Raw genomic sequence first — 6,092 nt, forward strand, 5'->3', positions numbered from 1 at the left:
TAGGCCTGGTGATGTACTTCCAAGAAATCAGCAACTGAAAACCCAACCCAATGGGGCGCAGTTCTATTCTAACATGTATGGGGTCACTATGAGTCAAAAACAACTCAACTGGCAACTGGCATCAGGAATCAGAAGCACAGTGATCACAGCTTTGGCCTTCGGGTTTGGATTTCCTTTGTCATTGCTAGGAACCATGTTAAGGCCTCAGTAGGGATCCTTGTCACTTGTAGCCACTGGGAACTTTTCCTCCCTAAACCTGTATTAGAGTGGGAGGGAGAACTGGTTTGGAAATGCTTTCATAAATTCGCTAGCCTATGTTTGAAGTTGAGTCCTGGTGTGGCACTGCAGGTTAATGCATAGGATTGCAAAGTCGGTTTGAACCACAAAGTTGCCTGTTCAGACTCACCATCTGCTCCTCAGAAACCCTATACAGGGTGGCTATGAGTTGGAACTGACTCGACGGCACTTAACAACACGGCTGAAGTTTCAATAGGGAAATATTACAACCAGATGCATCTAAAAGTATTTTTTTAAGCCCAAATTTCCATAGCAATTAATTTTGGTTCCCTCGATAAGCCACATATGCACTCTATCTCTTTATATAACAGCTGACATTTTGAATTAAATAATAGTTTGCTCTGATGGCTGTCTTATGCACTGGAGGATGTTTAGTACCTCCCTGGCCACTACCCACTAGATGTCAGTAGTACCCCTCTGCCCTCAATTGTGAAAACAAAAAATATCTCCAGACTTTATCAAATTTTGGAGGCAAAATTGCCCCAAGAGTTTGCAAACTTTTTTGAGTTGCTATATGGTCTGTTGCAACTAGGGGCAGCTCTATGTGTGCAGAGGAGAACTGCTTCCTAGGGCTTTCTAAACTGTGACCTTTTGGAAGAAGATGGCCAGGGCCTGTCTTCCAAGATATCTCTTGGTGTGTTGGAACCACCAACCTTTAGGCTAGCTTGTAACCATTTGCGACACCTAGGGACTTCATTTGAGAACTACAATTCTAAAAACACAAATGACCCATCAAGATTTTCTAGCCTCAGCAAACATCACTCTTCTCCCACTGCCCCCACCCACCCACCCAAGAAGATTTTTTTCTCTAGGTAATTTCATTAAGTTGTGCCATGTAAGCAATAGATACTCAGTGTTTGTTCAAACTGCATCTTCCCCCATGAGGAACACTTCTGTAACCTCAAACTATAATTGGTTAAAGGGAATTTAAAGGTGTATAAATAAGAGGAAATTTGAAAAAAATTTGAAAAAAAACATGAGCACTGGGTGGCACAGATGATTTAAGCGCACAGTTATTAGACAAAAGTTTGTTGGTTCGAACCTACCCAGACCCTCCTCAGAAGACAGGGCTTGAGATGTGCTCCTGAAGGATCACAGTTTTGAAAACCCTTAGGAGCAGCTCGACTTTGCACAGTGAGATCACCATGAGTCCATGTAGATTCAACAGAAACTAGCAACAACAATCCAGACAAATGGAAAAAAAAAAAAAAGATTCATTTTGTGGATTGTTGTTGTTAGTACCATGGAGTAGGTTCTGACTCATAGCGACCCTGCACAGGGTTTCTGAGGCTGTAAATCTTTACGGGAGCAGAAAGCCTTATCTTTCTCCCGCAGAACAGCTGGTAGTTTCAAACTGCTGACCTTGAGGTTAGCAGCCCGATTCGTAACCACTATGCTACCAGATGTACTGATGATTAGGTTATGAAGTAAAACCTTTCCACTTGCTGGTGCTCTGATGAAAGCAGAGGACATGATAATGTCAAGGAAAGCTCCTTAATAATATACACAAACTACAAGGATGGTCAATAGTCTTCCTACCTTAGGAAGTTTCATGGTCTCAGTTTCTTAGTTATTTGGTGCTTGGCTTTGTATATCTCTAATACTTGTCAATTACTTAAATCTACTAATGAAATTAAGGAGGGAATTGTAAAACTTTCACACAGAAAAATTTTGTTGCATTTTTTTCAGATACAGATTTTTTGCCAAATGAACTTATGTATATTAACTTGATATTTTTCTGCAAATTAAAATAAAAACAGACTGTTTTACAGCATTTAAAACATAAATAAGTAAACTCAGTTTTCCTCCAAGATGAAAAAGCAAAACAAAACTGGATTTGTTAAGAGCTCCTCTTATTTTAATGCAACTTGGGACCAACATATACCCAATTTTCATAATTTCTGCAGAATACCAATCAGAATAAGGAAAACCGTGTAGGAATGGGGTGATCATTACTGTGTTCCTTGCATTTTCCTCTCCCTGGGATATCTACTGTCTTACCTTCTGGCTTCTTATGTAGACTTCTTATGACAATGCCGTGTCATTGAAATCTCATCTCTGGTTCAGATCCTAGCAGGCTCTGGTTACTTCCAAGCTGAGGCTGCCGTTGCCTATTTCAGGTCAGGGTACAGTATGCTAATGAGCTCTGGCTGCAGTCCAATAAAAATCTAGATGCTTTCAGCTTGGGATAGGTAAGCGTGACCTAGGCAGTCACTTAACCAGTCTCATTTTCTTCAGAATGCCAGCAATGTGATAAATAATTCTATGTTGGACTTCTGAACTTTCCCCTCCTTTATGCTCAGAGAACATTTTACGGAATGGACATTAAAAAAAAAAAATTATAAGGACATATGTATGATTCTCATAATTTTCTAGGTTCGTAGGTTGGTTTCAAGGAAGACTGATCATTCACAGTAGATTTCAATTCTCCTACTGTTTACCCTCCCCTGTGTGGAAGAGAGACAGGCAGGCAGGTAGGCAGGCAGGCAGACAGAGGTAAAGAAACATTGTTGTGAATGTCACTGGACTAGATATTGGATAGCCAACATCTCCTAAAACAGAAATACCAAAATCTATCCTACCCCCAACAATGTTGCTCCATGAATTATGAGTAAGATTGCTTCTCCCCAAAGCCTGCCCATCAGAATTTTCTGCCCCTTTTAGTATGGGACCCAGTGTAACTTGCAGAAATTTCTAATTAGAGGCAGAAGGATTGCTCTTTCATGTCAATTGCCACCCTGAAAACATAACCTCAGAGACTCTGATGGCCAATTTTGCCACATCATGGTGGAATCAGAATGAACGAAGTCAAGCATGGGAGCAACAAACAGAGGAGAGAAATGGACAAGGTCTGAGTCCCGGGGAGCAGCTAAGTCTGAGGCCAGCTCCTACCTTCTCCTTTCCAACTGTGAGACTTTTACATTTCAGCTTGTTGGAGCTAGATATCCACAACTTGTACCAATTAGAATTCTTCTAACACATTGTCCATTCTACCATTCTTGGTAATCCTGAATTTAGTTCAGACCTCAAAATAAACCACTCTGAGAAAGAGGGAGTTACAAGATAAGGGACAGTTTAAGTCAGTGGTAGAAGAATAAATTGTAGAAGGACAGTAATAATGGTTGCACAACATGAAGATTGTAATCACAGTCATGTGAATTAAACATGTAGGAATTGTTGAATTGCCAAATATTTTATGTCTATTTTTACCACACTCAAAAAATAAGTTACTCTTTTTTTCCATCTATTCATCTAAAGATGAGCACCCAAAGTGACTTGACAAAAGGCCTTTAAAACTAAAAATTTTAAACATCTTCACAATGTCTCACCTGACTCAGTGTGCAGGACACAGAGCAGCTGCTGTGAGCGCTATTGGACACTCACCCAGCACACATTGTTCCTAGAGAGGCCATCAAGGGACTTGTCCAGGTACATATTTCAGTGCTATGGAAAAATTTATCTTCGTGTTTTTTCCTCTTTAGACTTCTCAAATTTTAAGCCCTTTGCTCCAAGTTCTGTATTATTTCTCTCAATTCTAAAGAGCAACCTCTATCAACTTGAATCAAATTCCGAGCTGCATCAGTTCTGAAAAATATAAGAGACTCTACTAGTGTTCTCTGTTGAAATCGCAGGAGCCCTAGTGGTGTGGTGGTCAAATGCTCAGCTGCTAACCAAAGGTTGATGGTGCAAACCGGTCTACTGGCTCCATGGAAAAAGGCCTGGGGATATATTCCTATAAAGATGACAACCAAGAAGAAAGCCTATGGGACCAATCTACTCTGTCACATGGTGTCTCCATCAGTGAAAACAGACTCAATGGCAGGTTGGCAAGACAAATCTGGTTGGTTGTTGAGAGCCCAGGTTGGTTGTTCAGGTAAAGCCCCTGGAAGTCAGGGTACTCTTTGGGAAATACTGTGAAATTTAAAAATATTTACTTTAATGATAAGATTTGAGAATTTTTTCACTAACAGAACCTATGACTAATATAATCATACATAATATTAAAATCACCGCCATGTACCCCAAAAAGGGAAAGAGAAAAACAAGCTCTCAAATTAATGTCTTTGTTGTTGTTAAGTGCCGTCAACTAGATTTTGACTCATAATGACCCTTTATAGGGTTTCCAAGGAGCAGCTAGTGGATTTGAAACCCGACCTTGCGGTTAGCAGTCCAGTGCTTATCCTACTGTGCCATGTTGTTGTTGTTGTTGTTAAGTGCTATTGAGTTGGTTCTGACTTGTAACAACACTATATTGGTTTTCCAAGGAGTGGCTGGTGAGTTTGAACTGCCGGCCTTGCAGTTCATAAAGACCTGTGGTCGAGTGCTTACCCTACAGTGCTACATCAGGACTCAAATACACAGTGGTGAGATATTTCCAATTTCTCATGAACCTTTGCTATCCTTTTCAAGTAATGAGATGTCTTACAGATTAATGAAAAATGTGAGCAAAATCAGAATTGTGAAAAGTAGTCAGTTTTGTAAATTATTTTACAAAAATTTGTTGTTTTGAATTAAGTCTCTCAAAAATACGTCTTGGCATTGGCTACTCAAAATGGGTGGGACACAGGCAACAAAGGCACGAAGTGAATGGCTTACAAGTTTTTAAGAGGGAGCTTAGTTTCAGAGGGTGTGGGAGAGGGTAGAATCTCTAGTAAGTGGTTTCCAACCTGTCTGGATGGGGCTGGTGAAAGGAGATGGGAATAGGACTCTTGTGGTTCAATAGTGAATAATTATATCAGGACTGATTGCCATTGTTGCAAATGTAAAGGTAGATGTTTTGTAACAAAAGGAGGGGAGTGGCTGATCTTGCAGTCCAGGAGCGGCGGACCCTGGGACCATCATGGGAGATGAGCGGAGTGCGGGACCCTACCAGAGAAGCAGCGATGCCAGAGATGGAGGCAGAGACGATGATGTGGAGAGATGAAGCGGCTGGGGACTCTAGACTCAAGAAGGGAGAGGGCCTGTGTGCTGTGGTCTGGGGTCAGGCTTGCGGGGTATGCCCTTTGGGTGTTTGAATGGTTATATATTCCTGAGTGCTTTGGTGTACATCCAAAAACAAACAAACAAACAACAACAACAACAAAAAAAACAGAGGGAATGGAAGCAAATGCTGTTGAATGATGATGCATGGAGGGGATTATAATCATTGCAATGAATCGAAATACAATAGGATGAATGTTCTTCCATGTAAACTATCACTCAATTCACAATAAAAACTTATATAAAAAATATATGTATATGTCTTGGTATTCTAACCCCTATACTTATGGATGGAGTCTTGGTGTGGCACTCTAGGATAAGCACTGGACTGCTAACTGCAAGGTTGGTGGTTCAAACCCACCATCTGCTCTTTGGAAACTCTATACAGGGTTGCTATGAATTAGAACCAGCTTGATGGCACTTCATACCAACAACATACCTGTGGATATAATCCCTATTTGGGAGCAGCGTTTCCTTTGTTATGGTAATGAAACATATACCAATGTAGGATGTGTCCTATACCCAATCATTACTACATTATTTAAAAAAAAAAAAAGTAGACCTACTTGAAAGTGAGTAAGCACAAGTAGGGAAGACAGGTGCCTGTGAGAATTGCCAAGGAACACTGAGCTACAGAAGCTGAAAAAGACAAGGATCTTCCCCTAGGACTGATGCCCAGAATGCAGACTTCTGGCCCCCGAATTGTGCAAAATTAAGTGGCTGTTCTTTAAACCACCCATTTGTGCTATTTCTACCTCAGAAGCTCTAGAAACTAAGACACTGGGGAAAGCATTTTATATACCACTCAAGAGCTA

The sequence above is a fragment of the Chrysochloris asiatica genome, unplaced genomic scaffold (genome assembly GCF_000296735.1).
Source record: "Chrysochloris asiatica unplaced genomic scaffold, ChrAsi1.0 scaffold00019, whole genome shotgun sequence".
Classification (NCBI taxonomy): Eukaryota; Metazoa; Chordata; class Mammalia; order Afrosoricida; family Chrysochloridae; genus Chrysochloris; species Chrysochloris asiatica.